Source organism: Arachis hypogaea, chromosome 20 (genome assembly GCF_003086295.3).
Source record: "Arachis hypogaea cultivar Tifrunner chromosome 20, arahy.Tifrunner.gnm2.J5K5, whole genome shotgun sequence".
Taxonomy (NCBI): Eukaryota; Viridiplantae; Streptophyta; class Magnoliopsida; order Fabales; family Fabaceae; genus Arachis; species Arachis hypogaea.
The window spans coordinates 24,755,216-24,782,616 of NC_092055.1; the positions used below are offsets into that span (position 1 = coordinate 24,755,216).

General features: G+C 35.9%; 1 long non-coding RNA gene across 1 annotated transcript; it reads right to left on the reverse strand.

The window, feature by feature from the left end:
* Nucleotides 1-24,951: 24,951 nt before the first annotated feature.
* LOC112782268 (uncharacterized) lies at nucleotides 24,952-26,873 on the reverse strand. The gene is made up of 3 exons (XR_003192937.3): nucleotides 26,723-26,873; nucleotides 26,559-26,651; nucleotides 24,952-25,221 (listed from the first exon to the last, which is right to left on the reverse strand). It is a non-coding gene; the product is annotated as an uncharacterized lncRNA (long non-coding RNA).
* Nucleotides 26,874-27,401: the final 528 nt, after the last annotated feature.

Genomic DNA, 27,401 nt, shown 5'->3' on the forward strand with positions numbered 1-27,401 from the left:
TATGACTAATTTACTACCCGCTTAGTATTGAACCTATGGGGTCACACACTAACAAGTGTTCTAATATTTGCTATAGAATTATTTAATTATTATTTTGATTTGATCAAATAAATAATTATATTAATTCAAAATGGAATATTATTATATTCTTTGCTAGCACCAAGAATATAATAATAGTATGATAATTGAGAATATTAAATGAGATTTGAGAATAATTAGTTATTCTATTTCTAAATTTGGATGAGATCCTAACTGATTCTGTTTCAAATTGAGTTATGATATAATTCATAAATTTGAAAGATTCGGATTTAGAATTTCAAGATATGATTTAAATTTGAATTGAGATTCAAATTTAAAATCAGTAACAAATCTCATACTATATATATGTATGCCAAGAGTAGAGGAATGTGATGCAAATGAGAATAAAACATAAGAGTTTTATTCCTTTACCTCTATACACATAAATGTATGTGAGCCTAATTCTTGGAGAAGAATTTTATGGCGTGCAAAGAGTTGCAAGAGGTTTCTCAATTTAGATCAGATGTCCATTTGTCAAGGAGTTGACAGCAAAGATTGCTCTCGGTGTGGATATGCATAGCACCTTCGTACCATCGAAGGAGAAAGTGATTTTTACTAGCGTACACAGGTATTTATATCTAATCTACATATTATTATTGGAATAAAGTTTAAGCACAAAATAGATCTTTAGGATTATTTTATTTTCTTCTGCTGCGTGTTATGAACACATGGTAATCCTTCACACAGTTTAACTGCTTCAACACACTACATTCAAAATTCATAAAAGGCAACTTCACCTAAAGCTTTTCCAACACACAACTATACATGTAGAAATACTCAAAATGACCCTTATACATGGTAACAGGTCTACCCAAAATCCAGACTCGCTATTTTTGTAGAATCTATTTCATCAATATTATCTTTATCTAAAAAGAGAGACCTGCAGATTTTTACATCCTCACTAACCCAATTATAAGAACCATCTTTGTAACACCCTATCACACAGAGCTTTACGCCTAGGACATAAATTAGAGATGGCGAGGCGCTACGACCTCTAAAAGTAAAATACATACATATATAACAAGGATAATATAGCTAGGAGCCTTGAAAGAAAAGGGGTACGATAAAAAATAAAACCAAAAACAAAAAATCGCATCACACTCGTGCGGATAAACGTAAAATGGACAAATAAGATCAAACGGAAAGGATAAACTATAGATATAAATATCAAAGTTCCAAAAGGTACAGATATTAAACTTTAGACTCGACCTGCGAAGTTAAGGCTGGCCAGAGTATATATACATATATATACAAGTTGACAGAGTATCCCAAAAGATAAGATATTACACCTGTTTCTCCAAGTCAACCTCTAAGAGGGACAAAATACAATATATACAGTAGAGAATATATATACACATCTATATACATAAACAAAAACTCCCAACCCTGAAATAGTTTTTCGCTTCTAAAGGATCTCCAGAATGCTCAATGAGGTGCCTCTCGACCTGCATCTAAAAAATAGCAAAATATGTATGAAATGAGAACCGGAGGTTCTCAATATGGTAAAGGTGCCCGCATAGATAATATATAAGGTCCCGAAAAAGTCAGAGGCATTACTAAAACTCCGACAACTCAGATCAAACTTAAAGTTTATGCTAAACCAGAAACTTTGATAGTCTATCTAAAGGATATTCAATTCTAATCTAACTCTTCGCCTTCTGTCTCTTTCAACCTCCTAATCACCAGGTGGAATAATCCTCTTATGGTGGAGGTGTGATCATCCTTTTGTACTTCTTTATCCTTTTTCTCCCCCATTGTTTTCCACAAAATAGAAAGAAGAAGATGAAAGAATGAAAAATCAAACTGAAAGAGAAAGAAACTGACCTCTTTTACTCATATTTCACTCTCTTCCCAAAATATTTTATCCAAACTGAACTTTCATTTATGAAACCCTTCAGGATTCTAAATAAATATATCAAAATTTAATGAAATTCGGTTTAGTTCCATATAATCAATCACACCCGTTGTTTCTCTCGAAACTAACAACACTAAATCACATTGGAAACTGGAAGGGTGGTTTCTTTATCATTTAATGACAAGACTTTCACTCTTTCCTATGAACATTTATTTCAATCATTTCCCATTTCTATTTATTTTATTTTAATAAAGTAAGTTGATCTGGGGGCTCTATACCTATAACTCATATCACCTAGTTATAACTCAAAAAATAAGCTTTATCAAAATATCACCAGGAAAAACTTGGGGCTGTGTTGTAACTGTTATAACTCGGTTATAACGTTATAACTCGGCTATAAACGCTATAGTTCGATTACTAAAATATCAAAACGCATAGCAACGTTTTAAAACATTATTATTCCTTTAAGTGAGATGCTTGGAAATGTAACCAAGGACATCTCATTCCAGATATAAAAGGAAGCTAAGAAAATCATTTAAACACATTGCACTTTGCAAAGTCTATTATTTCACTCACTAACTTGAGTGTCGGAGAGCCTTTTGCAGGTACCCACCTACTTGTTCTCCTACTATCGAGGTATAACTCATCTTGACAGAAAGCTCCTAGTAATTCGCCGGTGGACGAGCTATACAGCAGCCATCCTTCACAAGAACAACAACAACAACAACTAAATACTGGTATCTATTTTTTTTTATCTAAAAGTGTGTGAGCCGATGAAAAATAGGTAAAGACACTCTAATATTTATGTCAATTTGAGGCAATAGGTGAAAGCTTATGAGAGGTGTTAATGTACATGGAGGGATTCAGAATCCCTCCTTTTATATTCTTAGGATTATCGGGCTGGTCATTAAATTTTGTAATCTTGCATAACTAAAACGAGATATAGTTTCATTTAATGATGTGGATACATTATCATTTTAGAGATTTGGCGTATCTTTGAGAATTTGATCTTCTGTATGACAATCGTGCCCCTTATCAATTGCTAAAATGGCCAACAGGTAGGGATCCTGGATCGACCTCAATAGAGCGACATGAAGTTGTCTAAAATAATGCGCCTCAGAAAAGTTTAGTCAAATGGCCAACTATTTGTATTTGAACGGTAGTTGACCTTCCATGTTAGCAGGGCAGGTTTCTTACTTGTGGTCTTTCTGATGTGTGCTGATTCAATCCAGTGTGAATATCTTCATGCTAGCTCTAACATATTCCACAGAGAATAACTCGTTCAAACTTTGAACCGAGTTCTCTCGTCATAAATGCCCTCTGAGTTTTTATCTTTGGTGCAAAGATGATTAACAAGAGTGGTGAGGTTTGGCGCGAAAACCAAAGACAATAATTATGGCTTCACATGTTCTCGAAGATGGAGAAATCTACCTTTTTTTTCCTTGAAAAGGGATTTAATTAATATTTTACTCTTGATGTTTCAAATTTTGAACGTCAAGTTAGTTCTAAAATCTTAAGCCATTTCTTCAACTATTCATTTCTTACTTCCCTTTATTTTGTTAATCAGTAAGCACAAAATACTCACGAGCGGTGAATTGAGAATATAAAAATCAATGATAATTTTTTTATAAACGGAAGTGTATATGGAATAAATATACTAATGGATACATCCTAATACTTTTTAAAGGCTTGCAAATGAACTCTAAGAACTTATAAGTAGTTGTATGTTCCTCACGAGTTTGAAATATGAAGATAATTATATGAGATAAGAATAGAAAAATTGGAAATGCAGATTTTATCCAGGTTCTGGCACACTTCTATGAAAATGGTAAATACTTATCATGAGAATGGGGTTTTATCATTCTACACTAATTTTTTTAAGTAGGTGAACTATGAATGTTTTTTAAGTCTTCAGACTTATATGTAGCAAAAAAAATATTAGCATCTAGTTGTTTTAGAGCAAATATGAATCAACAGTTATTTTAAATAATATGTTATTGTTTCTTTTGAAAATGCTATTTGAGATACTTCAAATTTTAATATAGTTTCTAATATCCTTAGAGTATTTTAGAAAAATTGAGGTATAATCAGACTTAGACACAATGTATCATATTATATCTTATCTAGAATATTAAAAGTCATGAATTATAATATTTAATATTTAAGGCAGTAGAAAAGGCAAACAATGATATGTACTGGTTTAGCTACAATGCTTAAATCCAGTCCTCAAGAATACTTGAGAGTTTTACTTTTAGAATAAATGTACAAAAGATATTATTTACATTGAGCCTTCTTATGCTACTACTTTAACTCAGATTGTACACAACACAACCTAAGGACCTTTGATATTATTTTTTCAAGTATTTTGAGGACTACAAAGTGATTCAATTGGATACTCTACCAATTAAGAACCTTAGATATTGAATTGACGTTCTCAGGTAAGACTTCGATTAGATATTCTACTAACCTAAGAACATTAATATTATTGCCCCAAGCCTTCTCAGGCTAATCAATGACTCGATTAAAAAGTGCAAATTAATAAAAGGATGTGTACTATAACGATTAGGTTAATTTGGATATGATTGATTGAATACTTGTTTGATTAAAATTGTAATTGCAAATGTTTAATTTGTGAAAAATGAGAAAATTAAAGATGAAAATAATATTTGGCGGAGACCTCTAATTCTAGTGAAAACTCTGAAAATTTTTTGTAAAAAATTAATAAGCTATGGTTTTTATTGATGCTTAGATTCTTTGATCTTTGGGGGATAATGATTTCACGTCATTGTTTGTAGATTTATAATAGTGGTAACGATCAACAAGGGAGAAGAAAACATGAGCACTTTATGGTGTCTCTTTGTTGCGCATGGGTTCAACATGGAACCGTTTAGGTCAAAGGGGGTATCTAGATGTTCATGCACTAAGTGTTGACTATATTAGTATTTAGGTACGGCGAATATAACCAATCATTTGTACCATTATGGGTTCAAACCTTGTATTAGGTATGGACTAAACACGAAAAAATTGATGTGATGCATGGAGTCAGTATTACAATTAAGGAGGGCTAAAAGGTAACTTAACATGGAAAAGATTAATTGGAAGTATGGGTGAACATGGATCGGATAATATCTGCATATCTGCGATATTTATCCATATCCGATTCGCAAATTGCGGATATTAACGATCTGCATGATCATTGAATCGATCCAATCCGATCTGCACTCTAATAGGATCGGATAATGGATATTATACCATTACCCATGGACCTGATCCGCAGATCCGCAACTCATAATAAAAAATGAATAAATAATATAAATACCTAACTATCAACACCCTAATGACCTAAACCTAATATCCTAACTTCTCTCCAGAAAACGGCGCCTTTCACACCTAATCTATCAACCCTCACCCTCTTTTCAGTTTTGGCTTCTCGAGCCACACCTAATCAGCGATGCTTACCACTACCAATCAGAAACTCCCTCTTTTCTTTGTCGTCGTTACATTTGTCTTCCTCATTGTGCTTCGTCAACACTTTGACCTCGTGGATCGTCGCCGATTGGTTCCTCCCTCTACGTCGCCTAACCGCCTCCTTCATTATCATCTGGCCGCCTCCTTCTTCATCACCTTGACACCTCGCCGACAAGCTACCTTGCCAATACTTTTTCTTCAACACTTTTCTTCTTGTTTGTTGCTTTTTTTCCAACAAATGATGAGAAAAACATGAAAATCTCAATAATCGATTATTCATCAGGATTTTTTTGTAAAAAAATGAGATATCAATAAATTTAATTTTTTATTCTGAGTTGTTGCTGTTATGACTTTAATTCTACATTGCTGTTGAATTATTAAATTATTGTTGTTGTTGCTTAATTATTATTGTTGCTACTGAACTATTGAATTAGAGTTTAGTTATTGTTTAATTGTTGATTTTAAAAGTATTATTGATTTTTTAATAGAAATAAATAATTTAAAATATTTTTTTGGATATATCCGATATTCGATTTTATCCAATTTGCAAATGTGCATATCGGATCAAATTTGAGCATAAAATGTATATATATTAGATCTGATCTGATTCGATGAGTTTAGTGGATCGAAATTTCGGCTATATCCAATCTGATTCATGTGCAGCCCTAATTGGGAGGGTAACCGTAAGAGATATAAGGAGTTGATATTTGATGCAGTTAGTTTTGGAAGCAAATCCATAAAATAATGGAGGATATGCGATTTGCTACAACCAGATTTGTGCTGGTGGCAACGGTGCTAGAAAGGGTATATCGTTATCTGCACCAGTACTACCAACAAAAAAGGAGAGGGACAACTAGGAGAACGATGCAAATAATTATAAGGACCCTTGGAATTTTTCTTTTCTTTCTTTTGGTTCTCTATTTTTGTTATTTGACATTTTATAGATTTCATATGTTTTATTTGTATTATTGATATTTTGGTTTATTGTTTTAATAAAACATACTATTAATTTTCTATTGTGATTAATGGTCATTTAAATGCAAATTTTGGTAGCAGGATAATAAATGTTTAATTTATTTAATTAAAAAAATAAAAATTAGTTATTTGTTATTGTCAGATTTATAATGGGATGTATCTAATAGTAACTAATTAATTTAATTCTTTAATTAAAAAAAGGAGGATCAAGGTAAATGTATGTTAGATTTACTATCAGAAGAATCCAATTGTAACATTATTTAAAACCATCAATCATGGTGTTATTTACCGTTGGACAATAATTAGTGAAATGTTAGTATGGAATAACAAAAATCTAACAATAACATATTTTCGGATATATCCGATATTCGATCTTATCTGATTTGTAGATGTGCATATCGAATCGGATTCGAGCATAAAATGTGCGAATATTAGATCTAATCTGATGCGATGAATTTAATGGATCGAAATTTCGGTTATATCCAATCTGATTCGTGTGCAGCCCTAATTGGGAGGGTAACCATAAGAGATATAAGGAGTTGATATTAGATACAGTTAGTTTAGGGAGCAGATCCACAAAATGATGGAGGATATGAGGTTTACAACTATCAGATTCGTCCTGGTGGCAACGCTGCTAAAAGGGGCATATCGTTATCTGCACCAATACTACCAACAAAAAAGGGGAGGGACAACTAGGAGAATGATGCAGATGATTATAAGGACCCTTAGAATTTTTCTTTTCTTTCTTTTGGTTCTCTATTTTTGTAATTAGACATTTTATAGATTTTATATGTTTTATTTGTATTATTGATATTTTGGTTTATTGTTTTAATAAAACATACTATTAATTTTCTATTGTGATTAATGGTCATTTAAATGCAAATTTTGATAGCAGGATAATAGATGTTTAATTTATTTAATTAAAAAAATAAAAATTTGTTATTTGTTATCGTTAGATTTATAGTGGGATGTATCCAATGGTAACTAATTAATTTAATTTTTTAATTAAAAAAAGGAGGATTAAGGTTACTGTTGAATTTACTATTAGAAGAATCCAATTGTAACATTATTTAAAACCATCAATCATGGTGTTGTTTACCGTTGGACAGTAATTGGTAAGATGTTAGTATGGAATAACAAAAATCTAACAATAACATATTTTTGTTGAAGTTTTTTTAATTTGGCCTAGTCTGACCTGACAGGCTCAGGCGTAGTCTGTTAGGCGAGTAAGTCTCCAAAATGGTCCCTCAGATTGAGCCCGTGCACCAATGTTACCCCTGACTTTCAAAATGCTCTAACTGCACCATTCAGATTGAGCTCCGTGTGAAATCCTGGTCCTTTCACCCATTTTTGGCGTGACTCAGCAGCCGGAGCGCTGAGCTGGCGGTTTATGGTCCACGTAGGCAGCCTTAAACGACGCTGTTTTGCCTGGAGGGTGTTAATAAATCAGAACGACGTCGTTTTGTGATGGAGGGGATTTGAAAGGTTGCTTGGGGAGAGGGTTGATCATTCGTTAGTCTTTCTCCTACTTCTCTTCAAGCATTTCTTCTCTCTTTCGTCCAGAGAATGCTGTGACATTAGGGCACGTTCTGGTTAGTGCTTGACTGAGTTCATTGGCTGGAGAAGGAAGGACGCCACAGGTGCGAAGTTGTTGAAGCAGAGGGTATCGTCATCGTCAGCTACAACAAGGTTAGAAATACAGTGTGTATTTGAAGTTAAATTTTTTTTTTTTATGTTTTCATTGATGGCTTTTCACGTGATGTGTTGATTGAAGGAGATTTCATCTTCGTTTGGTGTTTTGTTTAGATTTCTATGTTGTTAGGTTTTTTGTGGTTACGATGTTAGCATGAGGTTTGGGTTGCTCTCTGTTTTTTATGTATCCAAGAAGGGCTATTTTCTCTAATGATACGGTTCTCTAGTTATGCTCAGAAGTTAGTGTTGCATGTGTTTAATTTGTTTGTTTACTTATCTCGCAGATGGATGAAGTACTAGATATTATGTTTCATCATGGAGGAACTTTTGAAAAAGGTGTGGATGGAAAGATTGGTTACTATCCGGACAACAGAAACTGCCTTGGTGATGTTGAGGTGGATAGGCTGGATATATTTTACCTGAGAAACTATTATAAGGAGCTAGGTTATGACAGAATGAAGGAAGTTTGGTGGCTTGTACCTGGAAAGAGCATAGGGGAGGGATTGAGGAAGTTAAACAGTGATGCAGACCTAAGAGAGATGTAAGAGATGGGTTCACAGAATGCGGGTCTTGTTGATATCTACATTGAACATGAGGTTTCGTCACCTGAACTGATAGAAGGGAAGGAGGTTATGGTTTACATTGATGATCAAATAAGGGACCTTGGGACGCAAGCTAAGGAAAATGTTGCAGCTGTCCCACAGGATGGTGGTAGGCCAAATAATGAAAAGAATCCTACTGCTAATGTGAGTCGAGCTAGGGAGGAAGGGGTTAAAGCATCTGTTAAGGTGCCGATTGAAGAAAAACTTAAAAAGAAGGCCAAGAACACTGACGTTGGGATTTTTTCCAATAAAGAATTTCATAAAAACAGTTGTGTTGTAGATATAATCTCTAAACCAACAAAAATTCCTTCGTACAAACGTTTTGGTTGTCACAAGTAACAAACCCCTTTTGAAATTGATAACCGAGTATTCAAACCTCGGGTCGTCTTCTCAAGGAATTGCAGGGAAGTATGTTCTTATTATTGGTTATGAAGATTGTAAATTGGGGGGTTTTGAAAGTAAGGAAGCAGTATGTTGAATGATAAGAAAAATAAATAATAATAATAAAATAAACTCTTGGCAAGGTATTAGAAATTGGAAGTCCAGACTTAATTATCCTTATCAATAATAATGAAAGTTGAATCTTAATTCCACTTAGTCAACCTTTACTAAAGTAAAGGAAAGTCAAGGGATTATTGAAGTTCAATTCAATTGGCAAGATAACAGTTATCAATTATGCTGTTGAATTGGATAACTCCTGAGTTACTGATTTCTTAACCAAAACCAAGAATGTAAAAAGCTAATTATAAATCACAAATCTGAAAATACCTCAATTGCATTAATAAAGAAAATCATAACATGAAAGCCACAAGCCAATTATTCAAAAGATAAATATCAATTAAAGTACTAAGGTGAATAAAAATGGAAACGAAATTAAACAGAAAAGAACATTAAACCTGGGATCGAGAGTCACTCCTAAAACTAAGAGAAGTCCTAAATCCTAATCCTAAGAGAGAGAGAGAGAGGAGAACTGGGTCAAAAACATGAAAAGTGAATTATGAGAGCCTGATGATGAATGGATGCATTCTCCCACTTTATAGCCTCTAATCTGTGTTTTCTGGACCGAGAACTGGGTCAAAAACAGCCCAGAAATCACTGGAGAAGAATTCAAACACGCTTATTTCTGTCACTGCGACGCGGCCGCATGGAGCACGCGGTCGCGTCGCTTAACGTCAGGGAAAATATAGCATATTATATATCAAATCAAAGCCCCGGACGTTAGCTTTCCAACGTAACTAAAACCGCATCATTTGGACCTCTGTAGCTAAAGTTATAGCCGTTTGAGTGCGAAGAGGTCAGGCTGGACAGCTTAGCAATTTCTCCAACTTCTTGTATTCCTTCCACTTTTGCATGCTTCCTTTCCATCCTCTGAGCCATTCCTGCCCTGTAATCTCTGAAATCACTTAACACACAAATCAAGGCATCTAATGGTAATAAGAGAGGATTAAACATAGGGAACTTAAGGCCAAAGAAGCATGTTTTCAATCAAAGCACATAATTAGGAAGACAAATGTAAAACCATGCAAATAGTATGAATAAGTGGGTAAAGAGTTGATAAAAACCACTCAATTAAGCATAAGATAAACCATGAAATAGTGGTTTATCAACCTCCCCACACTTAAACATTAGCATGTCCTCATGCTAAGCTCAAGAGAAGCTATAAAGAAATGAAGAGGAATGGTAGGATGTATGAAATGCAACCTATGAATATGAATGCAACTACATGCAAAATGTTTCTACCTACTTAGTTTAAAAGTAAATAAATTCTCCAAGAAAAACATAAATCAGATTTCACTAATTAAAATTATACAGTAAAAACAAGTAAACTTGTAAGAAGATAGCTCATGAAAGCAGGGAACATAGAATTAAGCACTGAACCCTCACTGGTAGTGTATATCACTATAACTCTCAAGTGTTTAGGATCAATCACTCTACTCTTCTCTAATCATGCTTTCTAAACTTTGTTCTTCATCTAACCAATCAACAAATATTTAATGTACCAATGCAAATATCATGAGGTCTTTTCAAGGTTGTAATGGGGCTGAGGTAAAGGTAAGGATATATATATATGGCCAAGTGAGCTATAATATGAATCTTTAATTAACCTAAGCTCTTACCTAATATACATATACTCTATATACTTTTAAATTCATGCCTAGCTACCCATAATTCCCACTTTTGTATAATTCCCATACTCATGTACCAAATTTTCTTTAATTTTTATCACATGTGCATTGATCTTTTATTAAACTTAATATTGGGGTAATTTTGTCCCCTTATTTATTTATATTATATATTTTTTTTCTTTTTTTTTAATCATAAAAGCAAACATAACTTATCAATGCACATGGATTCTCCATTATTTTTCTATTTTGGTTTTTCATGAGTAGGTTCCCAAATTCCCAATATTCAAATAAATTAGAAACATGATACATTCCCTTATTAACCCATGTTCCCACAGTTTCCCCACACTTAGTTGATACACAATCTCTATCTTAAGCTAACCAAAGATTCAATTGGGATAATTAATTTATTTTTCTGCTTAAGGCTAGTGATGTGGTAAAATATAGAACAAATGGGGATTAAAAGGCTCAAGGTGGCTGACAAGGGTGAATTAAAGGGTAGGCTTATTTGGGATAAGTGAGCTAAAATCAAATAATGGCCTCAATCATATGCAAGCATGTAAATAAACTAAATATTGGACATATAAAATGGAACAAAGCTAAGATTGCAATCATAGTGAAGAAAACACACAAGAATAAAAATTTATGGTTAAATAATGTAACCATATAAATAAGCTTTAAATCTCACAGGTCGTGTGTTCTTTAGCTCAAAAACCATGTTCCAAATACAACTTCAAACAAATTTAACACAAAATTTTTTTTTTAAATTAGTGAAATGCTATAAAATTTCTTGAAAAAGAAAATATTACTTCAACCAAGTAGTAACTAAATGTATAAAATCAAATAAACATGCAATTAAATATGCAAATGCAACAACTAACAAGAAAAAATAAAACATTGGTGTTTGAGATAGGAAGTACTAACCCACGGAGATCGGTATCGACCTCACCACACTTAAAGATTGCACCGTCCTCGGTGCATGCTGAAATGTGCAAGTGGATGGGTGGCTTCAACTGATGCTTTTCGCTATAGATTGTGCAGATTGACTTGCTTGTCTCCCCATGTAAGCGTCTTTCGGATCTCTTCCTGGTAGCCATCCTGAAAGAAAAAGGGAAGAAAGGTAACCCAATAATAGAGATAAGAAAATAAATGAAGTATGGTTGGGTTAATGCCAAATGATAAGGGTCTCATTTACATGGAAGCTTCAACATGTACGTGAGAAAACAATATAAGCACATGGCATACCAGTGGTGCAAAATTTGCAACAATGGAGAAGAGAGTGGGGAAAGAGAGATAATATAAATTCATGTCAATGCAAGAGTAATACAGATATAAAAGATTGGCATTGATTTAAATAATATTACTCAATAAGAATGAAACAAGTCACTAAGAACCAAGAAAATACCAGAAAAGATGTAACAGTTGAATAAGAACATTTGAACACCAATAATAATTTTAAAAATATGCAATGAATGAAAGTATGCAAATAAATTAAATAAAATAGAATGGAAGTGAGAGAAAATAAGAAAGCAAGAAGAAAGAAATAAGAAAAGATAAGAAAAATAAGGATTAGAGAAGAAAAGATAAGAAATTTGGCTGATCTGGATATTCTGTGCGCCGCTTGTTACGCGGACGCGTGGGTGACGCGGTCGCGTGGTGCACGATAAGGTCAGGTGAGGCGGACGCGTGGGTCACGCGATCGCGTGGCCTGTTTTGTGCGATTGGCGCGACTGCAGCCTTGCGGTCGCGCAACTCTCTGTTCGAAACTCTTTTTGCCAAAAATCTGGGTGACGCGATCGCGTGGTTGACGCGGTCGCGTGGGTGGCCATCTTTTGAAAACGACGCGAACGCGTGGGGCACGCGTTCGCGTGGGAGGGCTTGGGCTTCCAGCACGAGTCTAGCCCAACTCCAGCTCAACTTTCTGCCATGTACCCATTTACGTCGACTTCTCAGAGCCACGCGGTCGCGTGGGTGACGCGATCATGTGGAAAGCTATTTTTTCAAATGACGCGGCCGCGTTAGCGACGCGGTCGCGTGGATTAATTTGTGCCATTAGCGCGCCTCCAGCCACGCTTTCGCGTGACTCTCTGTTCAATTCTTTTCTTCCTAACGCACACACGACGCGGACGCGTCGGCGACGCTGTCGCGTCGTGTGCGAAAAATCCCCTTTTTTTTAATAATCTGAAAAATGAAGAATGCAGTGTTAATATGAATGTGATGCAAAACTCCAGGTTCAATATAATAAAATAAAATAAAATAAAACTAGAAAACAAATAAAACTAAATAAAATTGAAAAAGGAACAATCATACCATGGTTGGTTGTCTCCCACCTAGCACTTTTAGTTAAAGTCCTTAAGTTGGACATTGGATGAGCTTCCTGTGTTATGGTGGCTTGTGCTTGTACTGATCCAGGAATCTCCACCAATGTTTGTGATTCCAGTAACCTCCGGGGTCCCAAACTAAGCATGTAAAGCCCTTAAGAAGCTTCAAACAGATTCTTAGGCTCTCGGGGTAACAAGTGTCAGAGCAGATTCCGGGATCCCAAATCTTGCTTTTACACCCATCTTTGTCGGTATCTGTATTTTTTCAACTGGGTGATAAGTAATTTGAATTCTCACTGCAGCTACCAAACAGCTTCCTAGACCCATTCAGTTGAGCTTTACACCAACCTTTGCGTTTAAACTTAAAGCTTCCAACCATGATGAACCTTGCAGGACAATTCTTACCACTGGCCATCTTCCTCTTACTCTTAATGTTACAAAGAGCTCTAAGTTGACCATTCGTCTCTAGTAGCCCATATTCAAGTGGAATTAGAAAGCTAAGGGATATGAATTTTACCCACTTGAATGTTGTGAAGGATGATGGCAACTTAGGGGGAGATGTTTTTAATGAAATTGCAAGCTCCACTCCCTTGTGCTCTTTTCTGATAACTACCACCTCTTTGCAAGCTTCTTCAATTTCAACCTCTTCCTCTTGGTAGCTCTCTTCCAATTCAATTTCCTCTTCATTGCTTTCCAAGGGCATGGGATGTTGTGCTTCTTCTTCTTGAATCTCCATCACTTGATCAACCTCTTCCAAGTCTTCAACTGTGATATGCCTTGGAGGTTGTACACCCTTCTCAATGTCAATTGCAACTGTCTTGGAAGGAGGCTCTATGTTTTGACTTTCCCAAAGAGGTTCAGCATCTCCTAAGTCTTCAACCAATTCTTCTTCTTCAATAATTCCGGCTTCCTCTACTTGTTCCAGTACAAAGTCATGCTCCGTACTGTTCACTGGTGTTTCTAGTATCTCCTTCATACTACGTTCTTCATTAGATTGTCCACATGAAGCCATGGGGGTTCCATGAGTGTCCGAACGTCGGGAAGCTAATTGACTCATTATTGCTTGCCCCAATTGATGAATGGTTTCCTGAAATCGATCCACTGTTTCTTTGAAACGATCCTTTGTCTCTTGATGCACTCGGCTTTCATAAATAGGATCATAGTGCTCTTGGATTGATGGATATGGAGATGGTGAATATTGAAGTGGTGGTTCTTGTGAGTAATTGGGTTGGAATTGGGGTGGTTCTATATATGGTTCATATGGCTCATAAGGTGGTTGGTATGGTGGTTGAGGGTTAGGGTCATATGGAGGTGAATGGCGGAAAGGGGCTTGTGAGTTTGGTGGTCCAAAGTTATGTTGAGGAGAGGGTTCATAGGCGTATGGTGGTGGTTGTTGCCATGAGGGTTGATCAAATCCTTGTGGCTCCTCCCACCTTTGATTCTTCCAACCTTGATGCCTATTCTCATTATAGTTTCCATTCCTAACAACAACATTGGAATCAAACTTGAAGCGAGAGGGGTGAGAACTCATAGTTAGTTAATAAAAATTTAAAAACAAAATTAAAAGCAAATTTAAAATTCAAATTTTTTAATTTGAAAATTAAAATTTGAATTTTGAATTTTTAAAATTGAAATTTGAAGATTAAAATTTGAGAATTTTTTTAAATTTGAATTTTAAATTTTGAAAATTGAATTTTTAAAATTGAAAATTGAAAATTGATTTTTTTTTTAATATTTACAATAACCAATAATAAGGCACATGTTTGCAATTCCCCGGCAACGGCGCCATTTTGATGTTGGGATTTTTGCCAGTAAAGAATTTCATAAAAACAGTTGTGTTGTAGATATAGTCTCTAAACCAACAAAAATCCCTTCGTACAAATGTTTTGGTTGTCACAAGTAACAAACCCCTTTTGAAATTGATAACCGAGTATTCAAACCTCGGGTCATCTTCTCAAGGAATTGCAGGGAAGTATGTTCTTATTATTGGTTATGAAGATTGTAAATTGGGGGGTTTTGAAAGTAAGGAAGCAGTATGTTGAATGATAAGAAAAATAAATAATAATAATAAAATAAACTCTTGGCAAGGTATTAGAAATTGGAAGTCCAGACTTAATTATCCTTATCAATAATAATGAAAGTTGAATCTTAATTCCACTTAGTCAACCTTTACTAAAGTAAAGGAAAGTCAAGGGATTAATTAGTTTGATCTTCGAATCCTATTTATTTCCTAAGAAAAGATTGGGATTATTGAAGTTCAATTCAATTGGCAAGATAACAATTATCAATTATGCTGTTGAATTTGATAACTCCTGAGTTACTGATTTCTTAACCAAAACCAAGAATGTAAAAAGCTAAATATAAATCACAAATCTGAAAATACCTCAATTGCATTAATAAAGAAAATCATAACATGAAAGCCATAAGGCAATTATTCAAAAGATAAATATCAATTAAAGTACTAAGGTGAATAAAAATGGAAACAAAATTAAACAAAAAAGAACATTAAACCTGGGATCGAGAGTCACTCCTAAAACTAAGAGAAGTCCTAAATCCTAATCCTAAGAGAGAGAGAGGAGAGAACCTCTCTCTCTAAAACTACATCTAAAACATGAAAAGTGAATTATGAGAGCCTGATGATGAATGGATGCATTCTCCCACTTTATAGCCTCTAATCTGTGTTTTCTGGGCCGAGAACTAGGTCGAAAACAGCCCAGAAATCGCTGGAGAAGAATTCAAACACGCTGATTTCCGTCACTGCGACGCGGCCGCATGGAGCACGCTGTCACATCGCCTAACGTCAGGGAAACTATAGCATATTATATATCAAATCGAAGCCCCAGATGTTAGCTTTCCAATGCAACTGGAACCGCATCCTTTGGACCTCTGTAGCTAAAGTTATAGCCGTTTGAGTGCGAAGAGGTCAGGCTGGACAGCTTAGCAATTTCTCCAACTTCTTGTATTCCTTCCACTTTTGCATGCTTCCTTTCCATCCTCTGAGCCATTCCTGCCCTGTAATCTCTGAAATTACTTAACACACAAATCAAGGCATCTAATGTTAATAAGAAAGGATTAAACATAGGGAACTTAAGGCCAAAGAAACATGTTTTCAATCAAAGCACATAATTAGGAAGGCAAATGTAAAACCATGTAAATAGTATGAATAAGTGGGTAAAGAGTTGATAAAAACCACTCAATTAAGCACAAGATAAACCATGAAATAGTGGTTTATCAAACACCCCGAAACCAAATCAAACAAAAGTTTATAGGAGGTATTGTTTGAGGTCTGCCACTGGGATAGGAGGCACAAAGTCTCAGAAAAGGGGGCAGGGTAGCAAGATCCCAGTGATGTTGATGTCCTCTGATGATGAGTCCTCTAATTCTGATGATAGTTTAGAAGATGAGCCCTATAAACCAGTAAGGGAAGACAGCTCATCTGATTCATGTGCTGCGGACCCTGTTCCTTCACGTAAAGTAAAGGGTAACAAGAAAACAAGTAATAAGAGTGATTCACATGGTAAGGGTAAGGGGAAGAATAAGATGAAGGAGAAGATTTGTGTTGATGATGATGCTTTTGTGGAGATTAATTCTGATGTTGAAGTGGATTTTGGGAAAGTAGGAACTAATAAGAATGATGATTATGATGCATACGATCCTGGAACTAATTCTGATGGTGCCAACTCTTGGCATTCATTGGAGATGAAAACTCCATCCAATTCTGAAGACGAATTAGAAGAGGAGACTGAGTCTGATGAGGTGTTTCCAGTTTTTAGGGAGGGGGCTAGGTTCGGGGAGCTTTACTTAGAGGTTGGAATGAAGTTTAATACGAAGTGGGATTTTAAAGAGGCTGTTAGGAAGTACACCATCCAGGAGGGAAGCCGTATTCGATTCAATAAAAATGATAGGAAGAGGCTCAGGGCAGTTTGCAAGGTGAAGGAATACAGTTGGGTTATCTTTGCTTCCAAGGACCGAGACGATACTTGATGGCAAGTGAAGACTTTCAGAGATGATCATAGATGTGCAAGGGAGGATAAGAACAGAGCAGCCAATCGTAACTGGGTTGCTAGTAAGCTGGTGAAGAAAGTCAGAAAGTATCCCAACTTCAGGCATTGTGATGCAAACACCTTCTTCAAGACCAAGTATGATTTGTCACTGAATAGGAACTCGATCTCAAGGGCACTATCTGATGCTAGAAACCTTGTATATGGTGATGAAAAGGCACAGTATGCAGTGGTGAGGGACTATGGGAAGACACTGCTGAAGACCAACCCGGGTTCAACTGTCCAAATTTGCACCATCCCACAGCCAAACGGTGAAGTTATATTTGAGAAAATGTATGTGTGTTTAAGTGGCTGCAAGAATGGATTTAAGGCAGGATATCGTCCACTCATTGGACTTGATGGTGCTTTCCTAAAAACTGTCTTTGGAGGGCAGATTCTATCAGCTGTTGCGCAGGATGCAAACCACCACATATACGTCATTGCATGGGCAATTGTGGAAGTTGAAAACACTGCCAACTGGAAATGGTTCCTGAAACTATTACACACAGATTTGGGATATTACAAGACACATGGTTGGTGTTTCATTTTTGATATGCAAAAGGTACATGGCTGCTAATCCCTTTTTATTTAGTTTCCTATTTGATTGCCTTCACTGTATTATAATATATTGCATCATGTAAGAGGCTTGCTGACTCCTGAGAAGGACTACTCTAGATGCACGATAAGAAAAGTTAGGGGCAATTATGGTGCGTTTAACACAAACTCAAGGACTATTATGGTAAAAATATGACATTGTATTCTATAAACTCGTCTCTGCTGTATCTGAGTTAATTATTATTTGCATCTACTCTATGTTGTAGGGCCTCATAAATGCTGTATAGGAAGTGATGCCCAATGTGCATCACCGTTTTTGTGTATGGCATTTGTGGAGGAATTTTAACAAGCAATGGAAAGATCTGGAGCTAAGAGGCTTGCTGTGGGATTGTGCCCGAGCCACAACCTTTGAGGAATTCAGGGAACATAGGGAAAAGTTGAAGAAGCTTAATCTGGAGGCATTGGCATACCTAGAAAAATGGCCAACACATTCTTGGACAAGATCTCAGTTCAGTCACAATCCAAAGTTAGACTCAATATGTAACAATGCGTGTGAAGTATTCAACACAAAGATTAAGAAAGCTAGGAGGAAGCCTATAATCACACTGCTGGAAGAGGTTAGGATGTTCGTAATGAGGATGATGGCCAAAAATAAAGTGAAGCTGGATAATCATGTGGGGATACTTCCCCCAGTGATCAAGAGCAGACTGGAGAAGCTGAGGAAGGAATCTAGGCAATGGCAACCAATCTGGGTTGGAGACACCGGATACAAGAAGTTCAAGGTACATGGACACCCTACACACCATGTAGTGGATTTAGGAAAAAACTATGTAGTTGTCAGTTTTGGATGCTAACAGGTAATGTATTTAAGTGTTACTTAATTATTTAAGTAGTCTGCCTAGTGAATCTAATTAACTATGCACCCAATTGTTATTGCTGATTATGGTTTTGCAGGAATCCCATGTGTTCACGCATGTGCTGCTATTGCTAGAGTGAACAAGTGGCCAGAGGATTTCTACCACAAGCTCGTCACAATGGAGTCGTACAAAGCCAGTTACTCCCACCACATTAATCCTTTACATGGCCAATAATTATGGAAAAGATCTGAGAACAACAGACCGTTGGCACCTTTGGTTAAGAGAAACCGGGATAGCTACAAACCAAGAGGAGGAAGGATGCGGATGAAGGGGGTCAGTCTAGCAAGAAATCAAAGCCAACCACCACTCTAAAGAGATAGCTACGACTATTCACTTGCAAGTATTGCTTGCAGAAAGGTCATACAAAAAGAGGGTGTGAGAAGAAGAAGGTTGCTGAAGCTGCAGAGGCTGAGAAAAAGAAAGCTACGCAGGCTGCTGCTAAAGACCCTAAGGCTGCTGCTCAGAATGTCACTGCAACTGCCTCTGCGTCAACTACAACAACTACTTCTAATGAACCTCAAGCTGCAAGTGCCTCTGCTATAGCTACAGGCTCTGGAACTGCAATAGCGTCTGCTACTGCTACTGCATCTGCCCCTGCTCCTGCCACTCTTGTGGAAATGGATGTCCAGCAGGCTGAGATTGATTTGTCTCAGCCCTCATACTCTGAAGCCGAAAACTCCCAAAAGGTATTGTGTTTAATAATGCTTCATGTAATTAAGTTTTTATTATTTGACAATCATCTTATTTTCTAGGCCTTATTACTGTCTGCATTGCAGGAGCATGAACAAAAGGAGAAGACACCTACAAGACCTGGGAAACTGCCACTTAGAAGAAGGTCACATACTCCAGGGTTTGTGCCCACCCCAGGGTTCAAACAGCCAAGAAAGAAGTGATTATGTTCATAGCTTTAGGTTGAAAATCTGATAGTTTGTGATATTTTCTGAAACAATTATCTTTGTCTTTTTTGTTTGCTCATGGTGATTGTGATTCATAGACACCTCTGCAACTTTTAAATACTAACTAAGTTGCTGGAATCTAGCTAAAACAATGCTTAGTATTTTTTTGCTTCTTATTGTGATCAATGCATTATTGCAGAATTTTATATCAACTAGTGTTATTGTGATTCAGTTATGAATTATGCCTTATGTAAGCTTTCGCTATTGTTGCTTATCCATCACATAATTGGCTGTTCAATTATGTTTACAAAAATAAAACCAAATACTCATTCAATATATCAAAAATAATCTAATGTCAATTACATTGTTCATAAACTGGATTACACTGGTTCTGTGTGTTTCAGTTCGGAGCCTAATCAAACCTTCAACAGTAACATCAACACAAAGACAAATAACACGAATACCCCTAAACCAAGCACTTGGACCATCAGTTTTACATTTCTCACATCTGCTTCCAGTTTGCCCACCTTCCATGCAATGTTCATCTTCATCCCACTATACTCATCTTCTTCATCAGACTTCAGCAGCACCTTATCCTGTACAGAATCTGCCCAGACAAATAACCCACACCAATTCTTTCCACTAGTCTACAAATATGCATCAACCTTATCAAACAACTACCTCAACTAACCAACACTAGAAATTTCAGCCAGTAAATGCACTCACGTTATAATTCGGACACCCGAAGAACGGCTTATTAGGATGACTCTCCGTCCCTGACCACCGAAGGATAGGCCTGCGCCCACAACCACACCACTCTGGAACTGCTGAACGTCGGCTACGCACATTGTTCCCTTTCCAGTTTCCAGTCGCAGATGAGCGATTTGACCTTCAAGAAGCGTGACTGTCACTCATGGCGGGAGAGGACGAAGAAGAAGAATAAGAGGACGAAATCGAACAACATTCAGACCCACCACATGGTAGAAGCCAAAGAGCTTGAGTTGGACGACGAACTGATTCACAGAGCAAAAGGGAAGAACAACTTTAGGGTTTATAATTGGTACCAAGGACTAATTCGGGGAATTTGGGGATTATTTGATGATACTCCACATCAGCTAGCCGTTTAAGCCTGCCTATGTGGACCATAAACCGCCAGCTCAGTGCTCTGGCTGCTGAGTCACGCTGGAAATGGGTGGAAGGACCAGGATTTCGCATGGAGCTCAATCTGAAGGGTGCAATTAGAGCATTTTGAAAGTCAGGGGTAACATTGGTGCACGGGCTCAATCTGAGGGACCATTTTGGGGATTTACTCCTGTTAGGCTAGTCTGGACCTGCAAAGATATATGTAGAGTTTTATTTACGAGTAAAAATGCAATAGAAAGGGTTTGAACTTGAGTCTTTTATAATATTAAAATACCTTTTTTCATTAAGTCATTTGTGTCTTTAATTATATATGTGCATTTTTATTTATTAAATTATATTTTATATTTATAATTTTAAAAATTAAATTATACCTTAAATTTAATTATTTATTAATAAAGACTTATTGACAGATTTCAGGCCAGACCAAATTTGACAACAGGCCAGGTTCAGTACTCATTAAAAAGTCTATATCAAGCTATAAGCTAGGCTTAGGTCAATATACTCTATTACAAGTCTGGCTTGTTAAGAATAAAGCTTGGCTTGTTTTCACCCCAAACCATTATAAGAGAAAATCAAATGGTTAAAGCTGTCAAGGATCAAGATAAAAAAGCTACAGATTTTGGTTAACTATGTGTAGCTGAGTTAATAACTAAAATTCTGTTACAAAATTCAGTTACACAATATGGCTCTATGCATCTATAAATAGTAATGCCTTGTACATAAAGAAGTTAGTTCAATATATGATAGTTAATTCTGATTTTCTCTCAATTCACTTCGTCTCTGTTCTTCTCTCTGCATTCTACAATTTCGTTTTCTGCATCATCAACCTTACTACTTCTTATTGAAACCTTTTCATGGTATCCAGAGCCTATGATGCCGGGACATTGCTTGGGTCACCAATCTTGGCGAGGTTAATAACCGTACTATGGTGACATAGTTTAGATTCACCAATTGACGCGGGAGTAAGTAGAGTTAATAGGTTAATTATATTAGTTAATTGTAATAAGAGAATACAAGTTCCATATTGTTTAGAATAGTGAACTTTGTGTTATGTATTAGTCCCACATTGTCTAAGTTATAAAGGCTTTTCCTTCTCCCACTAGTATAAATAACTCATGTACTTTTTATTTATGAAAAAGAGTTGAATTGAATATGATATAAGTTTGGTACTTATTTTACTTTAGGCTCTCTTTAGAGTAAGAGGTCTAGTTTGCATCTTTGGCTTGGCCAACCAAGGTAGGTTCATGGCTATTTTCTCCATAGTGAGGTTGCTAACCTCACCAAGATTGGTAAATCTAAACTATGTCCCCATAGTGGGGTTGTTAACCTCGCTAAGATTGGTGACCTAAACAACGTCCCGGCGTCACCAATCTTGACAAGGTTAACAATCCCATTATGGTGAAAATAGCCTTGAACCCACCTCGGTTGGCCAAGCCAAGGATGTAAACTCGACCTCTTACTCTAAAGAGAGCCTAGAGTAAAATAAGCACTAAGCTTATATCATATTCAACTCAGGTCCATTCATAAACAAAAGGTACATGAGTTATTTATACCAGCGGGGGAAGGAAAAGCTTTCATGACTTGGATAATGTAGGACTAATACATAACACAAAGTTCACTATTCTAAACAATGTGGAACTTGTATTTTCTTATTACAATTAACTAATATAATTAACCTACTAATTCTACTTGCTCCTGCGTCATTCTCCCTGGGTTGGAAAGAACTCTTGCGTGAAAAGACTTGTGATAGCAGATGATCCCATTGACAAATCCACACCAAAAGATCCTATTGGTGAATCCACACTAAAGATCCACACTCACTAATCAGATAAAAATTTACAAGACCCATGGCAGCAGACGATCTCATTGACGAATTCACACTAAAAGATCCCCATAGGTGAATCCACGCCAAAAACCTGCACCCACAAATCAAATAAAATTCTACTAAAGCAAGGTGATGGCTGCGATGACCGACCTTGCTCTGATACCAAACTGACGCCGGGACGTCGCTTAGGTCACCAATCTTGGCGAGGTTAACAACCCCACTATAGTGACATAGTTTAGATCCACCAATCTTGGCGAGGTTAGCAACTCCACTATGGTGAAAATAGCCATGAACCCACCTTGGTTGGCCAAGTCAAGGATGTAAACTAGACCTCTTACTCTAAAGAGAGCCTAGAGTAAAATAAGCACCAAGCTTATATCATATTTAACTCAGCTCCATTCATAAACAAAAGGTACATGAGTTATTTATACTAGTAGGAGAAGGAAAAGCCTTCATGACTTGGATAATGTAGGACTAATACATAACACAAAGTTTACTATTCCAAACAATGTGGGACTTGTATTTCTTTGTTACAATTAACAAATATAATTAACCTACTAACTCTACCTGCTCTTGCGTCAGCCTAATGGTTGACACCATGGATATTATCCTTTCTAACGCTTCCAACTCCAAATATTGTTTACCAGTTATCTCTGATAAGCTCAATGGTAACAACTTTCTAACGTGGAAACAAACTGCAATCATCATAGTGGAAAGCCAGAATCTTGAAAGCCACTTCAAGAAAGAGAGCATCCCAACTCAAACGGTGGATTCTGGAGACCCAGCAAAGCCATCAAAGACTAAATCAGAAACCTTCAAAAAATGGAGACTCCAAGACAAATCTCTTATGACCTGGCTATTGGCATCTATGGATACAACCTTCAAAAACAAGATTGTGCACTGCAAATTCTTCTATGAGATGTGGGATACTATTCTTGAATTCTTTGCAGCATCATCAAGGACAAGAATTCAGAGTCTTCGATCAAAATTAAAGTCTGTAAGGTAGCGTTTGTTTGCGAGACAGAGACTGAGAGACAGTGACTGAGAGACAAAGACTGAGAGACAGAAACTAAAAAAAGTTTCAGTATTGTGTTTGGAGTAGAAGTGTACAGGACGGAATTATTTCTCAGTATCCTGTTTGATTTGAATTAAAACTAGAGACTAAAATGATTAAATTTACAAAAATACCCTTAACTTCTATATTCAACCCTAACCCCAAACCCGAATTCAATTTTCAGAAATACCCTTTAGGTGCCTTCGTGATTTATGGGTGCTTTTCTCTCCCTGTGCCTAGTACTTGTTTTTGTATCGTTTCGTATGGTTTCTATGTTTACATTATTTCTGTTTCTTATGTTCTATGTTTTTATAATTGTTCTTAAATTTGATTTACATTTTGAATAACATGTTTAGGGTTCAATGAATTAGCATTTGGTTGTTTTCAATTCTTTATAAATTTTGCTGAAGAGAGATGCAGATTTTAATAAGATGCAAATTTTAATAAGTATTAAAATGGGGTATAAAAAATATTGATGAATTGGAGTATTTTTCCAACAATGAAACGTTCTTATCTGTAACAATCTCAAATAATAGTTTTTAATTTCATTATATTTCCAAGATGAAAAATGTAGGAAGCTTGTTTCGGATAATGCAATATCCAAGATTGGAAAGTTTAAGAGCTTCACATATTGAGAAAGCAAAGAAGAAGCAAATGATATCTGCACTGACTGATGCAAAATCACAGGGCATGGCACAGTCATTAGCAGAGAAGCATGCTAAGAAAGAAGGCTCAGCGTGTGATAGGTCCCATGATATCTTCTGGATGAGACTTTTTTGAGGCAGTGTACTATGGTGGGAGTGATGCAGAGGGTGCAATTAGGAGAAGTGGCTCTTTGTTTGGTTCATATCTTGGTGGTTTCTTTGGCGAACAAAGGCTTGGTAGACTTGGTTTTCTAGTGTGAAGCTAAATGGGAAGTTGGTTTGGTGGTAGAATTGGCCTAATGCTCTGTGATACTGTTAATGCAATCCATTTCTTGATTAATCTTAGGAATTGAAACTTTCATATTTTAAGCAATTAGTGTCAAAAACAGATTTCATTTCACTACTTTGTGTAATTTCTCTTTTAAATTCTTGTCAAGTAGGTTAGGATAGAAGATATAGGGAAAAAGCTAACTATGATAAGAATTTGTTAGCAATAAGATTTTATTTCTCAAGTCCTGCTCCACTGATGATTATGTATTTACTATTTAGCAATGCTGGTGTAATAAGAATTTATGAAGTGTTGGCAATAGGAATTTATGATGATTATGTGCTTTATTTCTCAAGTACTGCTCCACTGATTTTATTTATTAGCAATAAGAATTAATTAGCAATGTAGTTCAAATTATTTGGCATGAGCCAATATATCATTTACTAAACCCATGACAACATTTTATTTAAAAGTAAAATGTTCAATAATCCAATGTTCAGCAAACCAGCTAATCTATTTTTATTCATATAATTGCTTTTATAATAACTTCATATGTCTAATACAATCCAATACTCTTACTAGAATTTAAAAACAACACTAGAACTTAATCCATAATGTCTTTTACTTTCCTTGCTTCCTTTGCTTTCTATGATGCATAATGTGTATTCACGGGCTTCCTCACTTGTTAACATCATTAGCTTCCTTTGCTTTTTGTGATGCATTATCATTAGCTTCCTTTGCATAACTTCCTTTCCTACTTGTTACCTGCAATCAGGAAATGCTAATTCACAATTACAATAGCTACACAGAAATATTTTTAACATGCATCTTTGCCACACTAAAATTATGGTGGTTAAATTAATATTTTCTTAAAAACATTGTAGGCCATTCTTCTGTTACACACTTTTAACACTATATAAAAAAGACTTTCTACTCTATTTTTTCAACAAAGCAACTAAATCTGAACTACATTACAATATTAGGCAAAGGATTTCTTCTTCAGTCCTACTATTTCACATCATTCTTGATACAAAATCTGCTATATCTTCTTAGAACCAAAAATAAGATCAAGAAACTGGAACCAAAAGACAATTAACTCTATTTACTTCTCAATTTTAATTTAGTTTCAATTGGAAAACAAAAGACAGTTAACACTATCTACGTCTAATCATATATATTGAAGTTTATCAAACTTAAGAATCTGATGCTCTTCTTTGGAACCTTAATTAAAAAACCTAGTGGATTTAATTGGAAACTTAAAATGAATTAATTAATGGCCATCAAATCAATCTTGTTAAAAATGATTTTGCTCTCATCTTCTTAAACAAGTGTAACTGCATACTGCATGTTGTTATGTGTATCAGAGGTAGCTAGCTTCTGCGTTCTGCACCCACTATTTTACTGCTTCATAGCATCAAACTAATTATGTTATGCCTACGATATGCAATTCAAAACCCATTAATTTTTTAACTCCATTCGTTAATTCCCCTGCCCGATTAATTTCCTTCGAATCATCCACATTACAATCATTGTTTGAACATCATTTTTTTCAAGAAAACAAAACAGCGAATGTTACTCAATGATTAAAGCATCCTTGTTTCTTCAGCCTTTGTTTTCGGCCATTGAAAGACCAAGGTTTCTCACAGAAAAGGGAGCACCCTTTCAGTTCTCGTTAAACTACAACTAACCTAACATATTCCTCTTCAATACAATTTCAGAAATCACAGTGAGTGCGCTGGTTATAGCCACAAAAATCATAGATTTCACAAAACAATTTACACATTCTCACATCAAACAGACATAAATTAAGCAAATAGAGCATCCCAGATTTCAGAATCAAAAGATGTATAAGAATGAAAACCAAAATAACCAACCATGACCAAAACCAATTCATAACAAGCACATCACAAATGAAATTAAATTAACAAGGCATGAAAATATATACGCATCTATACCTCAAAACAAAGAACCAAATCGAAATGAAGAGAGAAAAACCCAGATTCTTTCTATGCATCTAATTGACAACGAACAAAATCCATAGAGAATAACTCGCGACATAAAAAATCGACCTAAACTAGTAATAAAATTTGAACCCAACTAACCTAGGTTACACAAACTGTGATGACAACAACGAAGTCTGATGAAATCGACAGCAACAGAGGAGACTCTCTCAACTGGGTTCCTCGGATGTTATCCTATGAAGGAGCAAATGAAGACATGAGAACTCACGGCCTAGCAAGAGGAACTTCAACTGCGACTTACTTACCTTGCGGTGGTTACGACGGCGGCGACGACGGGGCTGTGCTGACAATGGCGACACAGAGGCTGGAACCTTCACTTTGAAGCACGAATGAGAAGATGGAGTGAGGGGATGCTCTGACTGAAGCCCTAATTTGATTTCAATAAAGGGTAAAGTTGGCATTAGCTAATTACAATAGGGGTATTTTAGGTACAAAAATATTATTAAAATTTCTGTCTCTGTCTTTAAAAATCTCAGTCTCCAGTGTCCCTACTTTTTGGAGGTACTGAAATATTCAAATTTTTGAGATAGAGACACAAATTTAAGTACCAGTCTCTACCTCAACAAACATAATACTGAGTTATTGTCCCCCAGTCTCAATTCTAGTCTTCGCAAACAAACGCTACCTAAGACTCACTACTACCACTACTAAATATCTTACAAAAATTAGACAATTAGTAGATTCATTAATTGCCTTAGAAACACCGTTCTCTGAAGATGAATATATTCAAACCATTCTTGATGGAGTCACTAAAGAATATCAAGGCTTCATTGACACTGTCATGGGAAAAATGGGTAAGTTTACAGTAGTTGAAACAGAATCATACCTGGTAGCATATAAAAACATGCTAAATCGATTCAAGAAACTTTCACAGCCAATTCCTTTAGCCAATTTATCTCAATCTTCTATCCCTTCGGATAAGAA